The sequence below is a fragment of the Somniosus microcephalus genome, chromosome 2 (assembly GCF_052327205.1).
Source record: "Somniosus microcephalus isolate GS21.2 chromosome 2, FLI_Smic_1.0, whole genome shotgun sequence".
In the NCBI taxonomy this organism is placed as follows: domain Eukaryota; kingdom Metazoa; phylum Chordata; class Chondrichthyes; order Squaliformes; family Somniosidae; genus Somniosus; species Somniosus microcephalus.
In genome coordinates, this window is record NC_140988.1 from 199,835,730 (window position 1) to 199,848,974 (window position 13,245).

Here is a 13,245-nt window from a genome sequence, read left to right on the forward strand (position 1 = left end):
AGCATCGGAGTAACCGATTGCTGTTAGAACCCTGAAAACACCACGAGTGGGAAATAGGGGATCAGGTCATGGTGAGGAATTTTGCTCGGGTAGGAAATCTAGAACCGCTATACATGGGGCCCTACAGCATTGTAGACAAGGCCAGCCCCATGGTATACGCCATTAAGATGCCTCGGCGCAACAAATGGTTCCACATTAATCAGTGTAAACTGTTTAAGCCCGAGAAGAGAGAACAGCCAGTTGGGGCAAGGTCTGAGGATAGAAATCCTCAGCCTGCAGCGGGAGCAAGTTCACAGACTGCACAGGGAGGTGCTGTGGCTTGTTTAAGGGGAGGGGCCATCCCACCCACTGCTTGGGACACTCCCCCACTCTTCTGGGATTTGGATGAGGAGGGACCCGAGGGCGAAGACTTCACCCCTGACCCAGGTTTAGAGGAGTAGGGGCCCGAGGGTGAAGACCCCGCTCGCAGCATCAGGCTGCGAAGAGTTACCTGCCCCTAGCCCTGGTTCAGGAGAGGAAAAGCCTGAGGATAAAAATCCCCAGCCAGCGGCAGTGGAGAGCCGGCAGACCGCACCGGAGTGGGCAGTGGTTCGGGTTAAAGGCCCACCAGCCTGTCAAACCCCACCCGCCAAAGTCACAAGAAGGTCCCCACAGATGCCCCAGCCAAGGAAACCGTGGTCACCGGCTCCCCATTTTAAACGGGCAGCCTCCCAAGTCAGGGGTAAATCTAAGGACAGAGGTCCCCAGCCAGCAGCCACAGGCTGTGAGGGACCGAAAGTACAGGACAGTGCGGCCACACCGAAGGGAGCGGTGTGCCGCAGCCCGAGCAGGGATTAGGCTGGCCGCCTGGAGACGGGCGGTGGATGTACATAGTTTTACGTAATTTTTAAGTTTTGATATTGTTAAGTTTGGGTGTTTAGTTTAAGTTTAAACAAGGTGATTGTTAGTTTTAAATAAGTAGTACTATTGTTAAGAGTGTTTTTATTGAGTCGAGGTTGCAAGACTCGACTATGCTTCACCCAAGCCAGGGAATCTCCTCGGGACCTGGCTATATGCTCCTGTGTCCCTTTGCAGGAGAGGAATTCAAGATGAAGGGGGGCATACTCCTACTCACCCTGATAGGAATGAGCATTGGAAAACGAGGTGACGTGGAGGACTCCCACATCTATCGGTATTCAGTAGAGAGAGCACCGATAGTTACCGATGGAGGTGGCAAACGGGGCGTGGAGAAGCTCGCCATCTACTTCCACGAGGGAAGGTGGCCAGGGTGGCTGGGGTCCAATTCGACTCAGTACTCCAGCCAGACCGGGTTCACATACGGGGTGGCCTCCTTCCTGTGCCCCAGGGTACAGGTTGTTGCTACAAGGGTCAGCGTCACCGTAGGGAAACGTGTATGTTTAACATGCAAGGGGCAGATTCCTTTGGATAGGTGGTGGTGGCTCAGAAAACTGAGCAAGGATATGGGAAACCCCGCAGTCGAGTGGGAATGATTAAGTGGTGGGAACCGGATCAGGGGATTTATGCCTGTATGTGGGGGTCAGAGAAGGTCTGCTCCGCAGGCATATCCATCATTTTCCACCGGCAATGGCAAGATGCCGGGGACGGGGTGGAGTGGGATTCCAGCCTGAAGGCGTGCACGGTCCCATACTCCCCGATCCCAGTAAATGCCACTGAACTTGTGAACCGCCCCCGAAAGCCGCTGCCCACGACCCAGGTAGCAAGGACACACAGGGAGGGGTGCCCTGCCACCACCAAGGGACCAGGGAATGGGCTGGTACTAGTGCCAATGGGACAGGTGCTATACCAGGGGGTACACTACGCGGAAGCTTCCATGATTTTGAACCTCACCGAGGTACACTTACCTGAGTTGTAAGAATTCGCAATAATTTACAGATCTGAAGAATAATTTTTTTTATTACAGAATCCCTGGGCGATGTGCTTTTAAATTTCCAGGGATAATAATGGCTGTCACCACATGGCCGAAGACAAAGGACAATGCTCTGTTTACAAAGCAATTGAATGCTATTAGCATTTGTTTGTTTATCGAGTGGATACATCTAAACTGCAGAAGAGACTTTTGCACCTTGAATGGGAATTGTTCAAGATTTGAATGGGTTTTAAATCACCCAGCACTGGACAATAGAGCAGTTGTATCTCCCTTTTGTTTCAGCCCAGGAAGCTCCGGAAGACACATTAACCCAGTCTAACCACTTTGAGTTAGCCAATCACAGCTTTCTCTTGTGTATTGGACCCTTTGGGCAGGGAATTTTGCACACAGGCCTTGCAAGGCAGAACGGCAGGACCTCACCAGGTATAAAGATAACTGCTGAGAAGCTATCTCTCTCGCTCTCTTACTTTGCTGGACCACAGGTGAGCAGAGTTTCTGACTCCTCAACAAGGCAACCTAGCAGGAGTTTGGGGGATGGTAATTAAGGGGCTATTGCTAAGATTGTTTAATCAACATTGTAGTCACTTACCCCTCGTTTTTGCCGTCTGCCTTACCCTATTTTAAGCAATTTTACTGTAATTACTGTGTGCGTGTGGGATAGTTTGATATTTTGATTGTAGTTTATTTAGGTAATAAACTTGATTTTTTTCTCTCATCCAAACCACTTGTTCCGTTTTAATATCATTAATTATAAGTTCCTCCACTCAGAACTAAAGGAGAGGTAGCGATTCATAACCGCTGAAATAAAATTGGTTTTATTGGAATTGGTCCTGCAAGACCAGGAAAATTACTTTAAACCAGTTTAAAGAAGCCCCCAAACCCTTACAAGTGGTGCCCCAAAGAGACAGAACAGCTATACCAGGCCCTGTTAGAAGACATGTTTAGGAAATTTTATGAGTTCGATTTTGCCAATGTCGACAAAACAGAACTGTACACCACACACAATCAGTATTTTGGTAATGCAGGGAGACAATGAAGGGGAGCCTGGACTGATGTTTTCACAGCGTTTAGCACAGGATCCTCTGTCATAAACAGCACATTTCGGCTATGAAAATCCCCCCTCTCCCAGAGCATCTTACCAAGTTACTCAAAGCAGTAATCGTCTCACAGAAACATTTCTACACTCTGGAGCAGAAGACAGTAGAGATAGGGGCCAAGATACTGGACATTGTAGTTCCACCCTGGTGGGACATTTCTGAAAATATAGAGGTCCCTTCATGGATTAGACTGGCTTCCCACAACCTCGTGGTTTGCCAGCTGGGAATAGTATTGTACCGAGTGTGCACTCAGTGCAAGGGAAAAGGTCAAACACTAGAATTCCGAAACCAAAGGACCTGGAAGGAACATTATGTCAAGTTGGAGGGAGATACACCTGTTTGAAATTTTTTGTGTGTTTTCTGAATAAAGATTGTTTTTTTGTGCTTTTTTTTGTTAGTTTTAATAAAGATTATCGACTTGTTATTTTAATAAAGATGTATGTGTACCAAGTAGTGCAGGGGTGTTGGACCCCTCCATGCTTGGATGTGTGTAAACGACTGTATTCTGCCTATGCATGCTTATGTACACTACAGTTTTAAAGAATGGGAAATGCATGTGTCATGGGATCATAGATAGGTAATCACAGGGGAAGGCTGGCTATGGAGGATCGGAAATTTTGCTCACCTTGAAAGTATGATACTTAAAGCGAGTTTAGTATCAACAGGGGGGAGTGTAGGGTTCTGAAAATTCCCACATTCCCCAAAAGTTGCTAAGAAAGGGACCCTGATTTTGGACAAGTTATTAAAAAGGGGTACCCAAAAGAAAATGGCTTCTGAAACCTTGTGACTGAGGCCTGAAGGATTTTAAAAGCAAGGCCCTGCAAAGGCAGGCCCATTCAAATCCTGAAATGAAACCTAACATGCATGGATCTGTGAAAGACTTTGTCATTTTCTAAAGCCAGACAGCTAGTTAAACACAGAATATGCATTCTTCATCTTGAGAACAGTTTAACTCAGGATAGACGTATTCTTGAGTCCATTAACTTTCTGCACAAATAATCGGTAACAGCTCAAAGTAGCTACCAAGCCAGGAAAACCCGATTAAACTTCATAAATGTAAAACAGCCAGGATATTGGAGCCATTAAACAAGGAGACAACCGCCCCAAAAACAGTTAAAGTGAATGACTGTAATCACTTTAGATGAGCCCACCAAAATTAGACAAAGAACTGAACTGATTTGGCACGCAGATAAGGGAATGAAGAACGGGTATAATTGTAGGCCCACTGGTAGCCAAGCTCTCTCTTCTCTTCCGCTTTTCCTCTCCTCCCTCCCCACGCTGCTCGACACCAAAGACACCCATTACAACACCGGGGGCCTAACACGGGTGGACAATGGGACCCGACTCAACACACACACAGGACACACAAGGCCGCATGCAGGCAGGCGAGACGAGACGAATGGCAAAAACCGATAAGCAGAGAAGGGCAGCGTAAAGAAGCGTTGGGGACGAGTGTGCACACACCCCGGTCCAGGTATAAGCTGGTGTTCGAAGTATGGGTAGAAGGATCAAGTCAACACCATAGACCGCCAACCGAACCCCAACTGCAACAAAACCTTTGAAGACCAGACCACCACCAGAAGAACAACCATTCTGCAAAGTAAAGTGCCCAACAAAGACTTTACTCCCTATCTCTAACAGAGGAAAAGTGGGTAATTTACTCAGATGACTCCACCGCCACACCCTGGGACCACGTGATAACGGCAGGCCCTAAAGGACACAAAGAGCGAACTCCAGAACCACAACCGGCTTAATCGACAGGCTTCGAACCGTAAAAATCATAATTATAATCATAATCAACTTTATTGTCATTGTTAGTGCACAAGTGCAGTACAACGAAATGTAAGCTTGCGGCTCCTGAGTGTGTACATTTTGATTAAGACATTTAACATACATTTGGCTTGTAACATAAACATAAACATAATAAAGTGCATTGACAGATGTGCAGGCTTTAGAGTTTATTAGCAGAGTTCAGTAGGATGACAGCCCTGGGAAAGAAGCTGTTCCTAAATCTGGCCATGCGGGTGCGAATGCATCTGTAGCGTCTCCCAGATGGCAAGGGGGTGAACAAACTGTGGCTGGGGTGGGTAGGGTCTTTGATGATGGTCAGTGACCTCCGTAGACAGCGTTTCTGGTAGATGTTCTCAATGGTCGGTAGCCGGGTGCCGATAATGCGTTGGGCAGTTTTGACTACCCGCTGCAGGGCTTTCCATTCATAGGAGGTACAGCTGCTATACCACACTGTGATACAGTTCGTCAGGATGCTCTCTATTGTGCAGCGGTAAAAGTTAGAGAGGATCCGTGGTGACAAGATGCATTCCTTCAGCCTCCTTAGGAAATATAGGCGCTGCTGAGCCTTCTTCACCATAAAGGAGGTATTGAGGGACCAGGAGAGCTCTTCCGTGATGTGGACTCCGAGGAACTTAAAGGAACCCCATTGGTGAGCATAAATCCCTGGCCCCTCGTAGCTTAATCTAGTTAGATATTGGGGTGGGACAAGGGTAGGGGAATTTTTAATGTGTTTGTTCCCTCGATGTGCCGTGTGTTCCCCATTCCCAAATAAGTGTACTTTTATATACTGGTAATTTTCAGTGTTGTGATTTTATTGTGCCTTTAATAAAATTAGGGTTTTCTTGTACCAAACCAGTTGTCTACTCTATTTCTGTATCGCCGCCTGTACCTAAGTCCGGTGTCTAGAACCCAGGGGTGTGGGAGCAATTCGAACCACTCAGAGACAGTCAGGGGCAGAGCTGACTGGGCACATGCCACCCCCTACAATTTTCATTTGTATTATTAGCCCTAGATTTGTCATATGCTTTTTTCAAGTTTCATGTTAATTTTTCCATTTACCTAAATAACTCCAGCCTTTGCTGAACCACCTTTTCTCCTTCTGGGACTATGTTTGGTCTGTACCCTAATCATCTCATATTTGAATGTTTCCCATTGTTTGTGCACTATTATTTGCCAATTTTTCTTTCTAGTTTATCTGGACGTGATCTCTTTTAACCTCATTGAAATTGTGTTTTTGCGTTTCCAGTCCAATGCCTTTATCTTTGACTATTTTTTCCCCTTTTCAATTTTTATATTCTGGTGACTGTTTTGAAGATGTATCCATATCTTTACATTGGGCCAGAAATTCCAGGCCAGAAGCGTGAGTACGGTCGGCTTACTCACACTTCTAGCCGTTGGAAATGCCGGCGTTCAGCATGAACAGCGCATGCGGGGAACGCCGGCATTTCCAGACCTCGAGCGCGTGCGACTGCACAGGCAGCGCTTGCGCAGTGAACTTCGTGGATTTTATTCATGAAATCCGTGAGGTTAAGTCCTTAGAAGTTACACTGAAAAAAAGCAAGTGTAAAGTGGTTCATTGGCTGCGGAGGAAGATATATTTTATCGTGGAGCTTTTGAAATGCAATATTTTTGTTTGGGAAAGGGAGGGAAGTTATTTTAAGAAATTTTAAGTAAGTTTTAAAGTTAAACATTTTTTTTTTTTAAAAGGGTTTTCAGAACGGTAGGTAGAAGGAGCAATTGTGGCTGTGTGAATGGAATGTGAGAATGAGTTATGTATGTATGTCCACATATATTCCTTTACGTATATGTATGTATGTTTTATATTCCTTTACTATGAATGTATGTTTTTAATTATGATTTTCCAATAAGTTACTTTCTCTGAAAGTCATAATTAAATAATACATTCATACACATAAGTAAAGGAATATATACATAACACGCAAAGGAATATATACAGACATACATACTTTCAGAAGCTCCACGATAATAAATATCTTCCTCCGCAGCCTCTGTAGCAACTGTACCCATGCTTTTTTCATGTGTAAGTTGTAATGACTGGACCTCACTGAAAGCATTAATGAAAGCGGCGAATTATACTGCGCACGCATTGCATGTGCAGTCGCATGCGTTCTGCCTCTGAACCCCTTCGTTCAGAGGACAGGAAATGCCGGTTTTCCCCACATGCACTGTGCATGCTGAAAACCGGCATTTCATCCGGCCAGATGCGTAAGTACCCCGATCGTACTAGCGCATTTGGAAGGGAATTATTGGGCCAACATTTTACATGTCAATAAAATAAAAAATTTAACACTTGCACGACTTGCCCCCTCGCATCTGCGACTGAGGGTCCAAGGAGGTGCATTGCGCAAGAGGTCATCATCGGACGTATCCTCACACTGTTCCCTTTGGGGAACTGTATGAAGTGGTGGAAGGATTTATGGCCGTGATTAATGCTCATTCCGTGACCGTAACCATCTTTGAACCAGCCATTAGGGTGGTTAGTCCTATGGTGGGAGGGTTTTACGGGCTCCCACAACCCATCTGAGGGGGGGGGGGGGGCCGCCAACACCCACGGACGCAAGTATCCCGCTGGATGTCCACCCAGAATTTAAAGTTGGAGCTCCGACTCCACTTGCCGGGACTGTCTGGAGTGGTGTTCAAAACCCTACTCCTTCTGGCCCAGCGGTGGGGATGCTTACTGCTACGCAAAAGGCCCACTCCGCACAAAAGGTGACACCCACACTTTCCTGCGCCTTTTCCCTCCCCGTGACTGGAGCCCTATGCTGCCATTTCACGTTGCTAATCGGATTGGGCGTTTGTCATAGCGGTAGGATCCCCGCCGCTGGGCCAGATCAGGGTAGGGTTTCGAACCCCGCTCCAGACAGTCCCGGCAAGTGGAGTCGGAGCTCCGGCTCTAAATTCTGGGTTGACATCCAGTGGGATATTTGCGTCCGTGGGTGTGGGTGGCCCCCCCTCCTTGTATAGCTTGTGGGAGCCCGTAAAACCCTCCCGCCATAGGACTAACCGCCCTAATGGCTGGTTCAAAGATGGTTACGGTCACGGAATGAGCGTTAATCACGGCCATAAATCCTTCCACCACTTCATACAGTTCCCCAAAGGGAACAGTGTGAAGACACGTATGACGACGACATTGCTAAATAAATAAATGGAATTAAAAAAATTCTTTTAGGGCTTTTAAAAGTCTTTAAATTGCTTTAATTCTCTTTAAAACTACTTCAGATTACTCAAAATAATGTAAACATTTTAAAAAGTTTATAAAAGTTACCAAAATCTTCAAAAAACTTCCAAAAACCTATTTAAACTGCTGCTTTGCATGTAAAAAAGCAAAGCAGCTTGACAGAAACATTGGGGGCGTGTCCAGTGAAACTGAGACCTCAAGGGGCGTGTCTCACTTACACTGCACGCTCCTGGGTCCGCGCTGGCTGCACTCCTGGGCGGCGTGACATCATACGCTGCCCGGGAATGTGCTTTCTATTTCTCCAAGTTCAGGCGTCCCAGAAGCTGATCAGCAGGAGCGCGGGGTAAGTGCAAATACGGGGCTTGCACGCGCTGCAAGCCCCGTTCTGGAATTTCTGGCCCATTATCTACTTGTCCCACTTAATTTCCCTGAACCAGATCCAGCATTGCCACTTCCTTGTTGGACTAAAAATTAGTTTCACCAGCAGCTTGAGTTAACGGCCACAGTGCTACCATTGAAAAATTTGCGCTGGGGTTGGCGATGTGGCGCACAGCGCTAACTTACCATGCAATGCCCTCCTGGTGGCACTAATGGAGGCCTCTGACCTGAAGTTCCCGTCCACAGTCAGCGTTGCAGCTTCTTACAGCCTGTGGGAGCGAGGCTGTGAAATTCACAAGACATTGTGGGCAATAAAAGGGGCTATGTATTAAAGGGGCAATGCATTCAGAACGAATAAAAATTACAATGCAGTGAAAAAATGCAGCTTTCAGCCCTTACTGCTTTCCAATAAAATAATTACCATTAAAAAGTGCCAAATGGGATGCTTCAGCACTTGAATTTGAATTCCCTTCCAAACCTCAAAAAATGGCATAAGTGCTTCAGCACTAACACAAATGGCTCAGTAAGCCAGGGAAGGGGCAGCCAGGGCCTCACATGCAGCACTCCAGCTTTGTGCAAGGGGTGAACACTGCAAAATTGGTCCTCTACCCACAGAGGCCAGAAGACCCTCCAGAAAGAATGATGTGGGACCACATCACCGAGGCCGTCACTGCCAGCACTGTCGCCCCCACCACCTGGCTCCAGTGCCCAAAGAAGCTTTATGACCTCAGACCACTGGTCAAAGTCAGTGAATGCATCATCAAAAGCTGTTTCCTACCAACTGCTCCACTAGCCTCACACACTGCTCAATGTATGACTCCCGCCCCCCCTGCTCCCCACCAACAATCACTCACCTACCAACAATCCCTACCAATCACGAGGCACATTCCTAGCCTCACCTCACTCCCTTGGAGGAGACGGTGCTGGCCATTCTTGGCAGTGGCATGGCAGAGCCCTTGGCCAGTGCCGGGGCAGAAAGGATGCAAGATTCTGGTATCCTCATATGTTATCCTCCTTCTGGCATGCACCTCTTGATTTTCTGCCCTCCCCTCACCCCAACTCCACCCTTCTGTCTTCCTCATTTCACACACCCAAGAAATGGAGCCAGCCTAGCCAGTGGTTGGCCAAGAAGAGGGAGAGGAAAGTGAAGAAGATGAAGAGGATTGATTTGACACTCCCAGCCACCAGCTCCTCAACTAGCAAGGCCATTTGCAGTGTTCCCCACAGAAAGTTAGCAGCCTTCCACCACTGGGGTAGCACTGCGTGACATCAGTAGGATAGGCAAAGGCAGACACAAGACAGTCACTAAGAGAATGCATAAGTGTGATGAGTTGATTTCTTGATGTCATATTGGATGGATAGATGTAGAAAGTTGGATTGGAAAGTTTGCTTTGTGGTGGCTTTTATTTCAGCACTGTGGCCAAGAGGACGCTGTGATGGTTAGTAACAGATGGAAGTTGAGGTGTAGGACAAATGTTGAAAGGGGAATTGGGGTTGTGGTCACTGGGGCTGCCGGCAGATGTTTCAGTCCTAGATATCCCAGCCAGAAAGGGGCTATCTGGGTTGCATCCTTCCTTCTGCTTCCTCCTCTTCTGTGTCTTCCTCTTTGGCTTCCTCCTCTTCTGCTTCCTCCTCCTTGACTTCTTCCTCTTTTGTTTCTTCCTCTTCTGTGTCTTCCTCTTACCCCTGTGAGCGGATGCTGTAAATCTGAAATTATATCATAAAATGCTCATAAAACACTCAGCTATTCAGGCAGCATCACGACCTGAGACATGAACACTGTTTCTTTTTCCACGGATTTTGCCTGACCTGCTGAGTATTTTTAGCATTTTCTGTCTTCTCAGATTCCTTCCTTTACCATCCGAGGCTATGCAAGTGTCCAGCAACAGTCCCTGCACACTTAAAAAACTTTTAACATCTATTGCAGCGATCAACTACTTCAATAAAATTTAAAAAAATGAGTATAAAAATGAAGAGGTGCTGACAGCGTCTTTTTCAGTCTGCTTGCATTCTAGGTTTACCTGACATGCTTAGGACTCAGTGCTGAACTCCACGCTAAGGTCAAAGTTCACAGTAGTGATGTTAAGTCAGCGTTGTACACTGTCTGATGGCACCATTCCGCCATTTTTTCTCAGCACGCTACTTCGGAATGGCAGCGCTACTGGGACATCGAAAATGGCGGATGCCACGGGAACCTCCACCAGCTGGCAGAAGAGTGGTAGCCACCGCTTTTTCACTTAACGTCATGCTAATGGGTAGCGCTAAGGTAGGGAATTTCTCCCCCACTGATCTAGATAACAATACTGGTCACATTGTAGAATGCCCTTCCGTTCTTTACCACTTACATTCCTCTGAACTGTGTTTATCTCAGTGCCCATTTATATGGCACTGCTGATTCTGCATTTTTCTTTAATTTGTCTGCACATCTCTTCCTCTGTTTCATTTCTACTGTTTTATGGGCTATAATATATCCCCAATAATTATAGGCTTTTGGAGCCATGTTTGACGAAACATTAGTCTTCCTCTCTTAAGAGCCAAAGTTCCACAGGGGTAGTGCCGGGTTGTACCTTCCCGAGACCTTCACAACAGCTTCGCCAATGTTTGTGCAGTTAGGGGGAGGTCTCTTAATTTAAATGGCAATATTAGGCATCCACATCAAGAGGGATGCACCAACCCACTGCAGAGACCACAAGCTGCGGTGGAAGTGTGCCAGGCCAGGGTGTGATGTATGCACTTCCAGAAAGAAAAGTTAACTGCTCCCATCAGCCCAGCTAAATTAAAAGTTAGGGGGAGAAAGTCGGTATAGCCCTATTTGGGGCGCTAACTTTTAAAAGTTGAAAAAATTAGCCAGGTGCTAATGTTTCTCCCCTTTTATAAAATTTGGTTTCGCACTCCAGGAAGGAAGTGGAGTGCAAAATCAAGCGCTCCACTTCCTTCCTGGAGTGCAAGAACAGCAGGCGAGGCAGTAGGTGTGCAGCGCTGCACAATGGGTCGTGCAGTGCTGCCGCGTTGGACGGCTCCTTCCCTCCCTTAAAGGGAAGGGCCATTGCTGCATGCTCTGCAATGGAAAGCAACTTACCTGGTCCCTGACGGAAGCCACGATCCAGCCAGATCTGCCCGATGCACTGCAACAGAGTGTCGGGCTGATCGAGAGCTGGGGAAAAAAAAACAGAGAAGGGGCATTTGATTTTTTTTCCCCTACCTCGACCACCTCACCTTTAAGTACTGCCCCTGAAGTGCCTGGCCTCCCGATGAACGCCTCCTGCAGCTGCCAGTGTTGTCACCCGGTGAAGCTGCAGGGGCAAAACCGAAGTTCGGGTTCGGGGTGCACCCGGGTTGATGCGCACGATGATGTCGTCATGATCTCCAGGTGAAGGAGATCGGGGCGCAACGCCAAACTGCCGCCGCAAACCTCCTGCCAAATTTCACAGGAAGTAAGTGGTTCGTGCCCTGTTATGTTATCGCCCGCCGGAGGTGATAACGGGAGGTGCAAAGGTATCCAATTTCTCCCCCTTAACCTTTTCTCTTCAGGGGTCTAGGCCATGATCCAAGGTGGGGCCTAATATTGCCATTTGGTTTCTCCAGGTGTATTTTGACTCATCAGGCATATTTCTGCTGATCCTGGGGGACAGGACATCGCCCTCCAATAGGAACTCCCACCCCTGGCTCCGCACCTTCCCTTGTTGAAGGGAGGTGGCCCTAACAGGGCCTAAAGGGACTTCAATGTTAGGCTGGGACCCGGCGTTATGTGGGAGTGTGCTGGAAGAGCTACAGATTTTCAGCCCTATGTACACAGGAGCATTGGAAGATTATCAATAAGCATATTGGGTAAACTAAAGATACGGGCCGGGAAATTGGAGCAATTTGTGCCGGCCGTTAAGGCCGGTTTGGAAGAAAAGTGGCAGTGGCCTTGCTTCCACCCAGTTCCAGCACGGAACGCGGTGGCCGCCATTTTGGGCAGGTTGAGGAGAGATGGGAGACAAGAGACACAGGGTGCAGCTTACTCATGGTTGCAGCTTCTACCCAGAGTATAAGTGATAATATAAGTCTCAATTATTTTCTGTAAACTGCTGCTCTAATTTTGTAATGTATTAAGCCTTGCTTGTGCTGAATAAAGTTAAATCACTGTCCCCAATATGGGTCAACCTCGAATCATTTGGAACCAGGGTCCCTCTGGGATTTTATACTGGTGGAAGGCTGCTGAATTTCAGTAGGGGACACTGCAGATGGCCTTGCAGGATGACCTCGAGGAGCTGGTGGCTGGGAGTGTGAAATTGAGTGACAGTGTTTCTTCTTCTTCACTGTCCTCTCCCTCTTCTTCTTCAACCACTGGCTAGGCAGGCTGGATAACTTTTGTGTGTGAAACAAAGAAGGCACAAGGTAGGGTTGTTGCGAGGGGAGGGGGGAAAGGCAAGGAGTGCATGCTTACACCATGTGCAGATTGTAAATCAGAAGAGATTGTGGGATGAAGGAGAAGTGTAATGTAAGAAGGAGGATAACGTATGAGGATACCAGCATCTTATATTCTTTCAGCCTCGCCGTTGGCCAAGGGCTCAGCCATGCCCCAGCCAAGAATGGCCAGCACCGTCTCCTCCAAGGGAGTGAGGTGAAGCTAGGAATATGAAGTTTGCCTCTTGTTTGGTAGAGATCTTTGTAGGTGAGTGATGGAAGGGGGCCTTTTGCACTGAGCAGTGTGTGAGGCTAGTGGTGCAGTTAGTTGGAGACGGCTTTTGAAGATGTATTCACTGACCTTGACCACACGTCTGAAGTCATGAAACTTCTTTGGGTACTGGAGCCAGGTCATGAGGCAACACTGCTGGCAGTGACTGCCTCGGCGATCTGGTCGCACATCCTTCTTTCTGGAGAGCCTCCTGGCCCCCTATGGGTAGAGG